Source organism: Carettochelys insculpta, chromosome 3 (genome assembly GCF_033958435.1).
Source record: "Carettochelys insculpta isolate YL-2023 chromosome 3, ASM3395843v1, whole genome shotgun sequence".
Classification (NCBI taxonomy): Eukaryota; Metazoa; Chordata; order Testudines; family Carettochelyidae; genus Carettochelys; species Carettochelys insculpta.
Window position 1 is genome coordinate 136,203,199 of NC_134139.1, and position 18,534 is coordinate 136,221,732.

The window sequence follows — 18,534 nt, forward strand, 5'->3', positions numbered from 1 at the left end:
AGGAAGGGGCTACTGTAGACGCAGCCCAACAGTCATGAGGAAAAATATTATTCAGATTGGACACCACATGGCTCAGCAGATGAAATCACGTACTGGATCATTACTTTTCTTTTCTTAAGCAACCAAAGACTGAAATCTTCAGTAAACATTACCAAGAGGATAACTGTAGAGACCCTGAAATCCAAGCACCTGGTAGTGATTAAAGCAGTGGACATGGGATTATTTTTTTAATTCAAAATTATGAGCACTGCTTCAACAAAGCCAAGGGACAATTCTGATTACAATTACTATTAAAAACTTAAATAAGACCCAACTTCACAATTCTCATAGAAACTTAAAGATACAATCAAATCCTTCTCCACACACCTCAAAGAAAACACTACTATCTCATTCCGTATCAACTAATCCAAGAGATCTTCTGCATTCATTCCAAGACACACAAACAAAGGAACCTAGACTGATTGATTGATCCCTATATGACCACGACACTCTTGTACAAATATCAGGACTCAAAGAAGCCATCCTCAAAGCACTCACCATGCAAATGGCCAGATGCCACAAAGAGGAGGAATTCCTCAGTGTCAACAGTCTCCCCCAGAACACCACAATAGCCATCATGCATGTCACTTCCTTATCATAGGCTCTGGAAATAAGGGTGCGGGGAGTGCTTCTGCACCCTTTGGCTTGAAGTGATATCAATCATATACAGGTTTATAGTTTGCTACAATATTCTCAGCACCCCCACTGTACAAATTGTTCCAGAACCGCTGCTCCTTATACCAGAAAAGCATTGCTGCCAAATACCTACAAGATAAAATACACCATCTAGAAATCCACTTTGAAAACATTGCCAAACTCATCCATTTCATTCTTACCTACAAGTTCATATTTAATAATTTCTTTGTCGAAACCTTGGGAACAGCCATGGATGAATCCCCAATATGCCAGCCTCCTTATTAACCACCTTGAGGAAGAATTTCTAGAAAAGTTTTCCATAAAACCAACTATATAACAGAAACACTGATGATACTTTCATCCTTAGACACATAACCTAAAATACCTTTTATTTCTACCCTTCCAAACTCTATAGAGTATCCAACCACCAACATTAAGTTCCTGGAAACCTGAATCCCCTCTTCTGGTCTTCAAGTGGCGCTGCGACCTCATTAAGCTCATCCTCAGAAAAGCTTTTCAATGATCAGGGCTCATCAACTCAGAGTCAAACCACACCCTGCCAGAACAAGGCAACTGTATCTCCAATGCTATTATTTTCAGTATAACCCTCAATGCGCCTTTGAAGAACCAGTAGTCCTGCACATCCTGATTGCGACATATGGTGCACCACAACCAGTGCATCAAATGTCCCAACAATGTCAGTGAAACCTGACAATCATTACGCTTTCAAATGAACTCCTAGAGAAAAATGATAAGACAAAAACAATATAACTCCCATGGGCAAATGCTTTCCACAAAGCATTAACTGAATATCTGATCCAGCATGTCCTCTAATTTTTATGTCCATGTGCGGAATGAATTTTGTTACGTACACCAGTATGGATATGAGGCATGACACATCATCTCCATATCAGTGTACATAACAAAATTCATTCTGCATATGGATAGTCTCTGGTGAGGAGTGAAGGGTTTGGAAGGGAATTCAGAACTGTGGGGGATGAGGGCTCTGGCTGGAGGTGTAAGCTCTGGGGTGGGTCTGGGGACAGTCTGGAGTGTGGGAGTGTGCCCAGGTTGCGGTGGAAGGTTCTGTCTGGAGGCACGGGATCTGTGATGGGGCTGGTGATGAGGGGTTTTGAGTACAGGCTCCCTGGAACAGAGGGCTCTCCCCAGTCCTCTCTCACTTCAGCAGCTTTGGGCCAGATGAGAAGTGCTTGTCTGCCAGTTTAGCAGCCCTGGTGAGGCTGTGTTGGGATGGGGGAGAGTCACCCTTCTCCTGGGTATGGCAGATCCATGCTTCTGAGTACAGCAGGGAGAGAACTTGGAGAAAGCACCTCTCTTCCAGCCTCAGCAGCTGTCTGCTAGGGCTGGAGGAGCATAACTTTCTCCCGGCAGTGGCAGGTCTGTGCTGGGGTGCCTATCCCACTGCCTGTTGCAGCTCCTTGCTGTGGCTGAGGGGTGTGCCTGTTGGAGTTGAAAGTTTTATTCTTTTTATATTCATATTTTAGGTTTAATAATGTAGCAATGTAAGGTAACATATTAATACATTTAGCATTTTATTAATTAAGTTCTTTAATTGAATATAAGCCTCTTTGTTTTAAAGTTTAGTGAGTTTAGTAAGTAAAGAGAGGAAGTTCTGCTATTGTGGCTATGTTAATGAGATTAGAGGAATGTTGGAGGCTGATGTCTTAATTGCTTGATTTACAATGGCCTTTGCTTTGCCCAATGTGAGATACTATGGTACAATCTGGCCCTCCCTTTTACTCTGACCCCCCTCTTTAAATACTCCTCTGAAACCCCTGTCCCCACAGTCATGCATCTGATGAAGCAGGTCTTTGCCCACGAAAGCTTATGCTCCAAAATATCTGTTAGTCTATAAGGTGCCACAGGACTTCTTGTTCTCTGTGGTACAACACTTTTCTCTGAAAGTCCTTGTGACATTTTTGTTTATGTGTGAAAGTGGTATGTCTGTGCGGAGATATAGGTGCGAAGGTTATCCTTAGAGCTAGATGGCCAAAAAAGAGGGGGCAAAGCTGGGTGAAGACAGACTTAACAGCGTCAGAGAAGAACCATCAGTACAAGAAGTGATCAGATTGGCAAACTGACAAATCTAAAGCATGCAGCAGGCACCCCTAAAGATGATTGACTACAGAATGAGCCTTTTGGATGTTTTGGGAATGATTGATACCAAAAAGATAACACACCGATTACAGACTGACAGCAGAATCCATAGACTTCAACAGAGAAAAGGATTATAAAAGCAGGGTTCTCTGCCATGGGACTTTGGGTTCATCTTGCCACCAACTCCAGGAGATCATCGGATCGTGACCGACAAGACCCTGCTCCCCCTCTGTGATTGATCTAGCTGGCCACTGAATTGATCCAGACTCTGGATTGGTAACTATAACATCATCTGGCAGGGCTTTGCTTATGGTGTATGTGTGTGTGTGACTGAAAATTGTATGCTACTGTTGTATTCTTAATAAATGTGGCATACTGCCTTTTCCCCTGTAAAAGATCTCATGTGCTTCATTTAAGCATAACATGCCTCTCACCAGCCACAGTGACTGCGTGCTCAGCAGCCCCAAAGCCCTGTGCTGAGTTTACTGGGCAGCTGTGCAGCCTCACAGCTTAGAGGGAATTTAGATCAGATCTTCCAGCCCTTTTCCTCAATGGAAATCTGCACTTCATCATCAAAAAATGAAGTTAGTATCTTAAATTCATGACTTTTCTAGACACTAAAAACCATGGACTAATCAGAGACACTGACTTTATGGCACATTACAACTATTTGTAACATACCTTATTGCCTGCTAATCCTCATTACCTACTTATTTTAAATGATTCTCAACAGCACGTGTGAACCCTACTCCTAACAATTTGTTCCAATTTTGTGCTTAACTAAGACAATCTCGTTGCCTTTCCCAAGTATGATGAAGAGCTCGAAAGCTTGTCCCTTCCACCAACAGAAGTTGGTCCAATAAAAAAAAATGTATTACCCAAAGATCTTGATCAAGCAATTGAAAGTTAAAAGTCTTTGGGAAGCGATAATGTAACAGCAGAGCTGCTGCGAGTAGTGGAAAAACAGACAGCAAAGATGACAAACAATCTATTTAACAAGGTGTACAAACAAGAGTAAGTGACGAAGGAATGGGGAAAAGTGCTAAGAGCACTGATCTATAAATAAGGAGATAATGAGTGCAAAGAATCAGCTTATTGAGCATGCTTATAAGAACGTTCACTAAGCCATTGCAAATGAGATTTAAGAGGTGTGTGAAATCAATGCTTACAGAGGAATTGGCTGCATTTAGGCTGGATGAGGTACAATAGATGAGCAATTTATGATGTGTGCTCTAGCCATAAAAAGGGCAGTGGGTTTATTTTAAATATTTTATTTTAGCTTTTTATTATTAGGTAATACATTTTTGGTACAATCAGATATTCCCTCCACTGACATTGTGGATATCACTAGTATTATTAATATCTATTATAACATTAATATGCATTATTATCTAATACATTATACATTTTGCTTGGGCTTGGATGCATACCAGATGAATGCTAATGATGCTGAGTTTGGAGTGAAGATTTTGCATTATTGTGTGATTCTGAGGAATACGTTGTGTAATACACGCTGGATGTATAAGGAGCTTATTCGTAGAGGGGCATGGAAAACTAGAGTATGCTATAAGTGAGTTAATACATTTTAATAAAGGATAATATAACTGGACTGGATATGTTCTTACTTTCAGAGGTTTGTGTGGAGAGTTATTGCATCATCATCATCATCAATGAAGTTATTCTAGCCTTTATTATTATTATTATTATTATTATTATACTTTAATTCTTTTTAACAGTCTATTTCGATGAATAACGTCTACACGTCCTCCAGGGCTGGCAACGTCGATGTTCAACTTCAACGTTGGGCAGCACCACATCGAAATAGGCTCTGCGAGGGAACGTGTACACGCCAAAGTAGCACACATTGAAATAAGGGTGCCAGGAACAGCTGCAGACAGGGTCACAGGGCGGACTCAACAGCAAGCCGCTCCCTTAAAGGGCCCCTCCCAGACACAGTTGCACTAAACAACACAAGATCCACAGAGCCGACAACTGGTTGCAGACCCTGTGCATGCAGCATGGATCCCCAGCTGCAGCAGCAGCAGCCAGAAGCTCTGGGCTAAGAGCTGCTGCACACGGTGACCATAGAGCCCCGCAGGGGCTGGAGAGAGAGCGTCTCTCAACCCCTCAGCTGATGGCTGCCATGGCGGACCCCGCTATTTCGACATTGCGGGACGCGGATCGTCTACACGTGCCCTACTTCGACGTTCAACTTCGAAGTAGGGCGCTATTCCCATCCCCTCATGGGGTTAGCAACTTTGACATCTTGCCACCTAACGTCGATTTCAACTTTGAAATAGCGCCCAACATGTGTAGCCACGACGGGCGCTATTTCGAAGTTGGCGCCGCTACTTCGAAGTAGCGTGCATGTGTAGACGTGGCCTGGGTCAAAGATACTGAGATACACACCGCAGTTCCTGATTGGTCACACACTTCCCACCATTCCCACCCCCCTGGGAAGTGATTTTGAACTGAGGGGCTGCATCTACACTAGCTCCCTACTTCAAAGGGAGGAAGGTAAGTAGGGTGTTGGGAGTTTATTAATGAAGTGCTGTGGTGCAGATGCAGCACTTTATTAAGCAAATTCACCCCTGTGGCAACTCTGAAGTGTTAAACTTCAAAGTGACAACCCGCATGTAGCCGCGGCTCACCCACTGGTACCTCGAAGTGCCCAGGGAATTTAGAAGTCCCTTTACTCCTCAAAATTTTGAGGAGTAAAAGGACTTTGAAGTTACCTAGGCACTTCAAAGTACTGGCAGGTGAGCTGCGGCTACATGCGAGCTGTCACTACGAAGTTTAACACTTTGGAGTTCCACAGGGTTGAATTTGCTTAATGAAGTGCTGCATATGCACCACAGCACTTCATTAATAAACTCCCAACACCCTACTTACCATCCTCCCTTCGAAGTAGGGAGGTAGTGTAGACAAGCCCAGGGGCTGGGATGGGAAACGCAGTACTACTTTTTATTACACTGTTGCCCTCTATGTATATTTGTAGATGTAAGAAAGCATTATCTAGGCTACACCTACACTAGCCGGCTACTTCGAAGTAGCTGGCACAACGTTGAAATAGTATGCGTCGCGTCTATATGCGCCGTGTGCTATTTTGGCGTTCGAATCGACGTTGAGCGGCGAGACGTCGAAATCGCTATTCCCAGATGGGAATAGCGCCCTACTTCGACGTTGAACGTCAAAGTAGGGTGTGTGTAGACGATCCGTGTCTCACTACTTCGAAATAGCGGCGTCCTCCATGGCGACAATCAGCTGAGAGGTTGAGACGCTCTGTCCAGCCCCTGCAGGGCTCTATGATCTCTGCACCCAGCGGTTCTTAAAGCCGCAGGGACCCAGAAACCCCGTAGCAGGAAGCTTGCAGCGTGCGTGCAGCAGCCCTGCCAGGAGGTGTCCCTGCACAGCCAGAGGGACACCATGGCAGCTAGCCAGCCTCGCGAGCGCCTCCAGAGCTCCCCCACTGGGCCATCCCAGGGCTCCCAGGCCTCCAGCCAGCGGGGTAGGAAGCGAGGCCCCTCCTGGACTGACCCTGAACTCCGAGACCTGCTGGGGCTCTGAGGGGGTGGAGGAGGTGATGCACATCATGGGGAGCAAGTGGCGGAACACGGAGGCATTCGCCCAGCTGGCCAAGGGCCTGGTTGCCCAGGGTCACCCTTCCCGCACTCCTGACCACATCAGGAGTAAAGTCAAGGAGTTGTGGCTTGGTTACGCCCGGGCCCGGGACTTGGCCAGCCGGTCTGGGGCTGCCCCCGCCACTTGCCCCTATTACTGGGAGCTCAGGGCTATCTTGGCCCCCCGGGGCACCTCCTCCCCCCCAGCCACCCTTGACACCATGTCCGACAAGCCCCAGCCAGCCTCGGAGGCAGAGTCAGGTCCAGAGGCCAGCCTTGCCCCCCCCACGGCTAGAGCCGGGACTCTCCACCCCAGCCACTGAGTGGTCCAGCGAGGAGGGGGACCTCGTGCTGGACATCCCGTCCTGCAGCTCCAGCCGTGTGTCCGCTGCATGGGCATCTCCTGAGCCTGGCAGTGCACCGTCAGGTACGTACCCCATAGGGCACAGACCCCCTGAGCATGGGGTGGGGGCACCACTTGACTGGGGGACCCCCACATCCCCACAACACCCCAGCCTGACATGGCCTGGACAATCCACAGCACAGGGACTGTGCCACAGCCAGCAGTGCCCAGCAGCACCTCCACCTATGGACAGTGCCGTGCCCCACCCCCAGGGAGGGGAGAGGGGAGGTCCACTGGAGGGGGCCACCCACAGGATCACTGCACGCATCAATGGGGGTGGATGCAGGGGGACACAGGCCCTTGGGTGGATGGGGGGTGGGCCACTGGTCAAGGCTGGGTACTCTTGGCCTCCCTCCCCCCTTTTCCCCTATTTCTGCAGCCGCACCATCTGTGGTCCCAGACAGCCCTCCAAGACCACTGGAGCACAAACTCCTGGGGTCACCGCCTGCCCCAGGACAGGCCCTCCCCTGCTGAGGACACCGCCGCGCCACCACAAGTGACCCCGAGGTGACTGTGGCCCTCTGGCACCAGGCGGACCTCATGGAGCGGAGGCTCCAATTCGAGGAGCGGGAGGCCACCTGGCACCAGGAGGCCTGGTGGGAATTTATGGCCACCTTCAACCGGGTGGCCAACACCTTTGAGGAGCTGGTGGCCCGTCTGCCTCCCCCTGATGTCCTGCCTGCTGCCCTCTCCGCCGCCCTGCCTGCTGATGTCCTGCCTGCTGCCCCGCCTGCTGATGTCCCGCCTGCCGACCCACCTGCTGTCCCGCCTGCTGTCCCGCCTGCCGACCTGCCTGCTGTCCCGCCTGCTGCCCCACCCACCAGCTCCTCAGAGCAGGAGCCACCCGGGGCCGAGGACCCGCCTCAGCCATACCTCCCCCTGCTCCCGGCCCCCAGCTGGCCTCGCTGGGGACCCCGGCTGAGAGGGGGACCGGCCAGCCGAACGCGGCAGGGCTCGCGCCCTTCCACCCCCGCCCCAGAATGATGGACCAATGTGTGGCGAGCCCACATGTCCCCCCTGTACATAGTTGTCCCCACCATATATAGTTATTTATAGTTGACCCCCACCATAATAGTTTATTAGAGATGTCCCCAATTGTATATAGTTATTATTTTCATTGAATCTGTTTTATATTTGCTAATATTATTTGCAGAAAAGAGGCAACATTTTTGTTCTTGTAAATAAAGATAGTTTTATTTTTCCAAAAACCTGCGTCCCATGTGCTTTTGGTGAGGGTGAGGTGTGGGTGCTGGGGTGGGGTGCAGGGATGGCCATGGGGTCACTCACTGGGCCCCCTGGTCAAAGTACTCCCTTAGGGCCTCCCAGACCTGGAGCCCGTCCTGGTGGGCCTGGCAGCTCGGGGCAGCAGCTGGCTGGGGGTAGGCTGTTGCGGCCTCCTGTGCCCAGTCCTGCATGAAGGCTTCCCCCTTGCTTTCCACCAGGTTGTGGAGTGTGCAGCAGGCCCCCACAACCTGGGGGAGGTTTGGGAGGCCCAGGTCTAGGCATGCCAGGAGGCAACGCCAGCGGCCTTTCAGGTGCCCGAAGGCTCGCTCGACCACTTGTCGGGCATGGTTGAGTCGGGCATTGTAGCGCTTCTGGCTATCAGTGAGGTGGCCTTTATAGGGCCGCATAAGCCAGGGCCGGAGGGGGTATGCTGCATCCCCCACAAGACAGAGGGGTACGGTGGTGGTATCCCCCAGAGGGAGATCCCTCTGCGGGATGTAGGTCCCCGCCTGCAGGCGGTGGCATAGTCCCAAATTCCGGAAAACGCGGGCGTTGTGGGTAGAGCTAGGCCAGCCCACGTAGATGTCCTGGAAGTGGCCACGGCTGTCGACCATGGCCTGCAAGACCACAGAGTGGTAGCTGTTCCTGTTGATGTAGCGGTGACCACAGTGGTCTGGGGCACGGATGGGGATGTGGGTCCCATCAAGGGCTCCACAGCAGTTGGGGAATCCCATGGCGGCGAATCCCTCGACGGCCACGTCCAAGTCCCCAGCTCGGACGACCCTCTTCAGCAGCAGGGCATTAAGTGCACGCACCTCCAGTGGGGAGGGAACATGGGTGCCTGTGAGGGTTTGCAGAGTGTGACCCCCTCACCCAGGCCCCCTCCTTGGCCCCCTCACCTGGGTCCCCCTCCCCAGGCCTTCCTCCTCGGCCCCCTCACCTGGGTCCCCCTCACCCAGGCCCCCCTCACCTAGGCCCCCCTCCCCAGGACCCCTTCCCAGGACCCCCTCACCCAGGCCCCCCTCCCCAGCAGGGGGTTCAGCCCCAGGCCTCCTTACCTCCATGAGGACAGCCCCGACTGTGGCCTTTCCCACTCCAAACTTCTGTCCCATGGAGTGATAGCTGTCTGGAGTGGCCAGCTTCCAGGCAGCTATTGTGACCCTCTTCTTGATGGGGAGGGCATGCTGCATCCGGGTGTCGTGGTGCCTCAGTGCAGGGGTGAGCCACTGGCAGAGCTCCATGAAGGTCTGCCGGCTCATGCGGAAGTTCTGTAGCCACTGTTCATCATTCCATTCCCCCATAACCAGGTGCTCCCACCACTTGGTGCTGGAGGGGTAGCTCCCGAGTTGGCGGGGCACCCGGTGGGGGAGGGTGAGGATGGCCTGATGGTCTGGGGCATCTGCTGGTGCTCCTGGGGAGGGCTCCCATTCCAGAATCTGCTGGGCGGCTGCCCAGGCAGCATCTAGAAGGGCGCCTGCTCAATGGGAGGCAGCTTGTAGGGCTTCCAGATGCTGCTGGACGTCCATGTCTGCGGGCTCGAGGTTGCGAGGTTTGTATCACCAACGCAGGGCTGCTCGTGCAGTGCAGGCCGAGTGTGTCTGGGAGGGGCCCTTTAAGGGAGCGGCTTGCAGCCGCCCCGGAAGGGCTAGTGTGCTCTGTGACCTGGTCCGTGGGCTTTCCTGGCCCCTTATTTCGAAAGAGGGGGCTTGTGTGTGTGGACACTCCGCATTTCCTTCCGGGGTGGCTCTTTTTGATGTTCCCTGGCGCTACTTCAACGTTGAACATCCACGTTGCCAGCCCTGGAGGACGTGTAGACAATAATCGTCAAAGTAGCCTATTTCAATGTTCTTACTTCAAAATAGGCTACTTTGACATTGGCTACGTCTACACGTGAAGCCAACATCGAAATAGCTTATTTCGATGTAGCAACATCGAAATAGGCTATTTCGATGAATAACGTCTACACATCCTCCAGGGCTGGCAACGTCGATGTTCAACTTCGACGTTGCGCGGCACCACATCGAAATAGGCGCTGCGAGGGTACGTCTACACACCAAAGTAGCACACATTGAAATAAGGGTGCCAGGCACAGCTGCAGACAGGGTCACAGGGCGGACTCAACAGCAAGCCGCTCCCTTAAAGGGCCCCTCCCAGACACAGTTGCACTAAACCACACAAGATACACAGAGCCGACAACTGGTTGCAGACCCTGTGCATGCAGCATGGATCCCCAGCTGCTGCGGCAGCAGCCAGAAACCCTGGGCTAAGGGCTGCTGCCCACGGTGACCATAGAGCCCCGCAGGGGCTGGAGAGAGAGCATCTCTCAACCCCCCAGCTGATGGCCACCATGGAGGACCCGGCAATTTCGACGTTGCGGGATGCGGATCGTCTACACGGTCCCTACTTCGACATTGAACATCGAAGTAGGGCGCTATTCCGATCCCCTCATGAGGTTAGCGACTTCGACGTCTCACCGCCTAACGTCGAAGTTAAGTTCGAAATAGTGCCCGATGCGTGTAGCCGCGACGGGCGCTATGTTGAAGTTAGTGCCGCTACTTCGAAGTAGCGTGCACGTGTAGACACAGCTATTGTGTCCTAGTGTAGATGTAGCCCTAGTGTATGTTTTATATGTTGAAAAGACTGTTAGTCATTCTTGAACACATGAAATTGTTGAAGAAGTCTTCTTCCTACAGAATGCCTTCTTTGATACTAAGATCTTGTTTTGGGCTCTAAAGTTGAAATTTACAGCTTCAAAGCAAGAACACTGAGAGAAAGGCACAATATCAGGGTGCAGCAGTCTCTTCAACTAACCACATACACTATATAGCCCAAAGAGGAGCATTAGCAGTTGGGAAAATGCCATCTGAGCATAATTAAGGAAATTACTGTGCAGTTAAAAGAATAACATCTTCAAATTAATTGGATCTGCTATCATGATGCAGACGGTTGTATGTAATGATATGGGATGAACTCCATGCAGTTATTGTGCTCTAGCTGATGGGCAAATTTGGCCGCTGATTTATTGCCACAGAGGAGGAAGTCTTCAGCTGAGCTAGCAAATGATCAAGCACTACAGTTTTCATTATAACAGTCACTAACTCTTTTTTATCATTAGATTACTGGCAAAGCATGATTTATCTCTGAGCAGTATATCCATAATAACAACAATTATTTCTTAAAACAGCTAATTGTGTGAAGTGCTACACAAAAGAGATAAAATTATATTACCTGACCTGAGTAGCTCTCACACTAATTAGATATGATGTAGCAAGGGATCACAAACAGTAAGAAGAGAGTTAGAGGAAGTTATGGGTCATACCAGTAAGATAATCCCATTACTTAATGCACAACATGATGGGACACAGTTTAATAAATTAATCACATTTTTAATTGGGTAACTGCTCCCAAGCTTTCCAGAAGTGAGTCTGAAAGAGGAACTTGGATGAGGAAAGAGTGAAGAATAGTAGCTTTGCAGACCAGATTGGAAGGATGTTGCATAGATAGGGGTGGTATAGCAGCACAGATGGATGTGGGAGGAGCGAATGAATTGCCCATTGAAGCTGGTGCCCATGGTATCAGACTGTAAATCTGAAATATGTGTTTGTGATAAGTATTGCTGCTGTTTTTGCTGTACAAACAAACAAACCGACCAACCAGAAGTAAAATTCAGGCATATGGCTGTTTCCTGCTTACTCTCATAAACCAAGATTTTCAGAGTGACAAGTGATTCTGGGCATTCAACTTGAGATACTTGGAAGGGGCCTGATTTTCAAGGAATCATCTTGATTTCTCAGTTCTGAATTCTTCTGTTAAAATCAAAAGGACATTTAATTTTAAACATTTTATACAAATTATTCACAATTTCTTGTGATTAAAAAGAAAACTATCTGCAGCTTTTAACATGGCTGACAAAGCGGTAACACTTTAAGGTACAGATGAGACAGCAGTTACACACCAAAGTGCACTCATCACCCTCCGAGGTGAAAAAGGGCTGGCGGAAGAAGTACATGACAGTTGTTAGTCACATCATTTAGTTCATTACTGGAAAACACTCAGACGCTCTGGCGATGGTGTGGTATAAGAACCTGTATAGGCTAGAAAAAGCTTGCTACTTCATTATTGTGTAATTTTAGAACTGTAGAAAGTAATCAGCTTCCAGTACACACTATAGGCTTGCTCTTTATATTGAAATCCATTAGCTAGCCTAAATGAAATGTTAACTCCTTTCTTTGCTCAAGTCAGTGGGCTAGAAAATCATTAGCAAGCTCCATTATAGACTATATTTTCTGCTGATAGGTATGGAAACTTCAAGGGACCTGGACTGTATTGAAACTTTTGACTTTGCTTATGCTTTAAAAATCTGTACTACATGGCTGGGTCTACATGGAGACGTCCTGCTGGCAGCTTCATGCTAATGAGCAGTCTCGCAATTGCAAATGGCTGCTCATTAGCATATTCCTGCAGCTCATTAGCCTAGCCGCGCAAGATCTCACTGCTGGCAGGGGGAGCTACTGACACTAAACAGGCCGTGTAGATGTGCCTTTGCTGGTAAAACCCCACTCTGTCGCCAGCCAGAATTTTTTCAGGCATAAGGGGCTGGTGACAGAGGGGGTTTTTGCTGACAGAGGCACATCTACACAGCCTGTTTAATGTTGGCAGCACCCCCTGCTGGTGGTGAGATCTCACACATCTATGCTAACGAGCCATAGGAATATGCTAATGAGCAGCCATTTGCAGTTGTGAGAGTGCTTATTAGCATGAAGCTGCCAGCCGGATGTCTCTGTGTAGACCCAGCCCTACAGTAGAGTTGAATGTTCATTAGAACATGATAGGATATCCACATTATTATTCATGGGAGATTACAGACAATGAAATAATTGTATTTTGTTCATTTTTCAAAAGAATAAAATGTATTTAGATGTATTGTAAAATAATAAGACTGCAAAACACGTGTGAAGCAAATATGCAAATAGCTTGCTTAAATTATGTGTTTATTATTCCATTTGTAACAGTCTATTCTTGGACTCCGTCAACTTTTATCATCTATCGAACCATATGGGATTAAATAAAAGCTTGTAATGGGTTAAAACAACATCAAGTAACAGATTCTGATATCTCAGAGGTAAAATGGGGGAATGTGTGTTTGAAGAGTGTTAGGCCTTTTCATTTATATTAAAGGCCTGTGGACCTTTGCAGATTAGTGGCTACAGAAAGGCTTCGTATCTCTATGGCTGTGGCCGCACTTGGTCAAAACTTTGAAATGGCCATGCAAATAGCCATTTCGAAGATTACTAATGAGGCACTGAATTGAATATTCAGCGCCTCATTAGCATTGGGACGCTTCCAGCGAAGAGCCGCTTTCGAATGCACATGGCTCAGCACAGGTGCACAGGGATCCTTTTCAAAAGGACCCTGCACATTTTGAAATCCCCTTATTCCTCTCAGTGGAGGGGAATAAGGGGATTTCGAAATGTGCGGGGTCCTTTAGAAAAGGACCCCCGTGTTGCCGCACTGAGCCGTGCACCTTCGAAAGCAGTGCTTTCGAGGCGCCGCAGCCAGAAGCGTCCTAATGCTAATGAGGTGCTGAATATTCAGTTCAGTGCCTCATTAGTAATCTTCGAAGTTTTGGCCAAGTGTGGCCATAGCCTATTACTGTTTTAATGTTTTCATTATTGTTTTGTTAAAATGAATCCCATCTTGATATTTTTCCCTCGGACACAGTAGACTTTTGCTGCCCTTCATTCCTGCTTGTATACAGGGAAGTAGTTTGATTAGGTTATGAACTTCAGTCCATATTCATTACCCATATTTTGTTTCTTCACAACTGATTGTCCAAAAGCAATTAACTTGTATGCTTTTCCTCCTGTACATAGATGGCTTTATTTTTCTTCAGAAAGTCTTTTTTCCTGCTTAGACTGCCATAATGGACAAATGATGGATGATAATGTAATCATGTCACATATCAGAGAGGTAGCCATGTTAGTCTGTGTCTTCAAAAACAAGAAGAAGTCCTGTGGCACCTTATAGACTAACAGATATTTGGAGCATAAGCTTTGGTGGGCAAAGACCTGCTTTGTCAGATGCATGAGCGGCACATGTTCATCTAGAAGTGAGATAACTGCAATTGAGGTAACTGAATGACTTTAAGGGTATTTTTCCAACCTCAGGAATGAACTAAAATATTCCTCTTAAATTTTAATCGAAGTGTGTGAACAACTTAAATATGGCAAATACAGAATCAACATATATTTAGAAGAGAGATTGTTACAGTTTCACTGATATGCAGCTAGTTCTTGGAAGTATCTTGACTATTTTCTCACAGTCCCAGTGGTGTTGCTTCTTTGTTTCTTGCAAATGTTTATGTTGTACAAATGGCCAGTTGCACCAATATCCACATTGCCAAAACCGCTTAAATAATTTATGGTAACAGCCACATCTGGGGATATCACATAAATGGGCAGGGAGAGGCATGGTGTTGAAATTATATATGATATGGTAATCATCTTGATGTTCTTTTGGTGTAAAATTTGAGGATGAAATGGAGGGCATTCCATCTTCTGAAAGCAGAATCCTCCTGTTGCTTTTTGCACAGCATTGGTACCTCAAGAAATGACATTCCCATTAGACAAACAATTACAAAAACCTACACCATCCCGACAGAAATGTTGACCATATTTAACCTTTTTGTCACCTCAAAATGAAAGCGGCTTCTTAACTTGCTTAGGTACCTGTCAGTATACCACTAGGTGCCTAAATATCTTTGAAAAGCTGGTTCTTGAATAGCTGAGTTACCTTTGAAAATGTACGTAGATTCCTGAATGGCTATGGTGCATTTGACAGTTTAACCTTAATATAGATAGATATTTACATACTATTTGTTCTTGTCTACCTGAATCACTGTTTTAGGAGGGGCCAAATTTATTATCAAAACTACTTGCTGTATCCTTGCAGTAAGTTCTGAAAGAACCTCAATTTTATTTTAAATATTTTGCTTTGAAGGCAATTTAACATCACTGTGCTGTATATTTGTACAGTACATAGAAGATATTTAAATATACACACTGTAACAGGATCAGTAACACTCCTCGGCCCCAGACCTCTGGTTGGTCCACAGTCCCATGGTATGGGGCCTGCTTGCACTCAACAGAGTTCTGGCTTCAGTCTCTTGGCCCAATGGGCACTGGATAGGAGCCCCCTGATCTGACTGTGCTGAATGATCGGTCCTTCTCAGTCTCTGGCTGAGCCCTTAGGTTACCAGTGGCCAGGAGCCCAGACACTCCCTGCAGGAGCTCCTTGCCTCCCCTGCTGTCTCTCATACTGTTAGTATTCTCCCTTGCCTCTCTCCTTGTCTGTTTGAGACTCCTCATTTTCTCCAGTCTCCTCTTCCACTTTCCCTAGCCCCCTCCACTCCACTGGGGGAAGTCTTTTAAAAGGCCTGTGGCAGTTTCAAGGAGGATCAGCTGGCCCTCAGTTGATTTATAGCAGCCTCTTTCCCACTGCCCCTGATAACTGATTAGCCAGGGCTGTTCCTGCTTCTTAGAGCTGCTTCTGGCCTGCATCCAAGAAATGCCTGGCATAGAGACCTGAAGACAGACACTAAAAGCACGGGATACACCTAGTCAGAACTGGAAAAGATCACCCAGGACGGGGACACTGGGGAATGGTTGTCAATGGCTTATGCTCCAAGATGTAGGAGTGGAAGAGGCTTACTACTACTACTGGCCTGACTCTGTCATAACACTTAGGCTATATCTATATTATGAGATAAATTCAAATTTATTAATATCAATTTTGTAATTCTGGAATTTATAAGTTTCAGTTTGACCATCCTCATCTCCTGCAGGCTCCTCACAAAGTCGGCTCATTGGTACCACACTCAAATCGGCAAACATCAATTATTGCAGTAGTTCCTTGTGGGAACCTATCCCACAGTTCCCTCATTCCCATAGCATTCTGGGTATGCTCACTGGTCTTTGACATTATCTTCCCACATTGCATTTTCCTCACTCCCCTCCCATGCCAAGCAAACATCCATTTTTCCTGTTCTAAGGAAGAAAAAGTAGGGCATTTACAAAAATGGCAAAAAAGTTTACAGAAATGTCTTTCTTTTGTAGCTGAATTCTCACCTGGCCATCCACTGATTGTCCCTCCTCCCATGACAGCATCCGATCCCTGAAAATAACACAGGGAACCTGGCTGCATCCTCAAAGTTAGAAAAAAGGGCGTAGAAATGTCTAGGAAAAAAAGACTTTTGGCTTTGTTGAAAATAATACAGGGATCCCAAAAAGCAGCAAGAAAGAGAAGTTAGGAAAGTTTTGTCAGAAAAGACAGTTGCTGATGGGGAGAGTCTTTGGCTTTTCAGTACCCTATAAGGCTTCTGTGCAGTGACTGGGTTCTCAACTGGGTATTCACTGAGTGTCCCACCTTCCATCATTGAATGTAATCCCTGAAAATAATACAGGGGCCTGGACTGGATTTTAAAAGTAGAAGAAAAAAAAGATAGAAAAGCGTACGAAAAAAGAATTTTTGACTTTTCCCTACGCTACACAATTATTGCCAACATGGGTGATGGTACTGGACTATCATATACTGAACTTATAATGCAAACAGGATTCTCAGCTACTGCCCCCCGCTTGTTTCTGAGGGGGTCAAAGCACGAAAACAGATAGCAAATGTTAGCAAAAAGATTTCATAACCGAAAAAATAAACCAGCAGGTGTCTGCAATGGACAGCAAGCTCCCAAAAATATTTTTGTGAGGGTGCGGGGGGTGGGGTGCTGTGGTCTGCAGCTGCAGAAGTAGCTGAAGTAGTCCCCCATGCATCTTGGCCACTGGGGAAGACTTCTTCCCAGTGGCTGCAAACCCCCGAATATCTTTCCTGCCCTTGGAGCCCTGAATGCACGCAATCTATGACAAGGTGCTGCCTGGCAACATGGTCAGCACCGAACAGCAGACATGTCCTTTTGTTGGGTCGGGGCTACCCACGTGATGTGGCAGAGTGTGGGAAAGACCCCGACTGTGTGATGCCTGTGGGGGAAGGAAGGGGGAAGGAAGGGGGTTCTCACACAAATGTGAACAGCTAAGAAGAAGTTTCTTAGTGTCTTATGCAAGTACGACCCCCACAACAACCTTGTTGCCTCACGCTGTGGTGGGGCAGTGGCTGGCGCTAGGCAGTGCAGAAGAAAATAAAAAGTATACAGACAGAACCGTGAACTCCATGCTGGGGCTATTTGTAATGGGTAGTTGCAGTCACAGAGATAATAGCAAAGAAAGAAAGACATTTCTCAGGCTCTCATACAAACATGATCCAAAAGCCAAAGGCTTGCTGCTCCCACTCTGAAATTCACAGTCTTCCTGTTACCTAATTAACTGGAGAGCATCAGCCAGAGCAGAGCAGTAAATGGCATTGTGGGTTGCATACAGGATACTTTTGGAGGCTAATAAATTTGATTTTAAGACGAGGTGCTTCCACACTGGCCTTGACCCATGAGCTAAAGAGTGTCAGAGACCAGCAGTTGGGAGGTCAGGCCCACTAATGGGAGCAGAAGTCAGGACCACTAGCTGGCATAGGAGTCAGAGGTCAGAAGTCACAGCCAAGAATGAGAGCAGAAGAGAAAAACCAGAGTTGAGGAGCAGAGTTATGTTTCCTTGGAGGAAGCCAGGATGGGCAAGGACAGGAAGTGCTTTGAGCTGCCAACAAACTGCTACTAGGCTTAAGAGATGCTTTCCACCATTCAGGTATTGTAGCCAAAAGTGTTTGGAAAAATAATTGAAAGTTTTATAATAAGACTATATTTTGTGTTATTAAAACCATTTTGGTCTGACAACAACAAATTTTAAAGAAAATTTTGATAGGTGTTCCGCATAAAAAATATTGTTGTTTGGTGTTCCGTGGTCTCAAAAGTTTAAGAAACACCAGTGTAGCGCATAAGGCAGCCTACCACAGGCCAGCTATGCCCATTAAATTTCGTTGGCACTAAATCTGCTGCAGACCTTGATTTCTAATATCAGGTGCATAACCATAGGATTTCTTCTCTGACATACGCACAGACTTTAAGTTGGAGATAGGAAATTGAAGGCTGATCTTCCTCCCTCCTTTGGCTTCTCTAGAGAGTAGCTTCTGTCCCATATTCTTTAATCTTATTCCTTTTCCTCCAGAGTTTAGGATGCCTACAGGAATGAGGCTACCTGTTCATTTCTTGGAAAATCAATGCTGTTGCAGTTGATCTTCTGGAGTTTGATTTAGCGTGCCTGGGAGGAATGTGCTCAATCAAACTCACAGGGCACCTGAGTCAGTGTCGATAGTCTTGACCTTTATTAGGTGTAAGGGAAGTTGACTGGAGTCAATGCTCCCATTGACCTTCCTGTGTGAAGATGGCACTGAAGCCAAAATTAAGGTGTGTTGACTCATGCTATGTAATTAATGTAGCTGGTGTTGTATACTTATTTCGACCTTCTGCTTTAGCGTAGACCTGCCTTGAGGGTTCCCCCCACC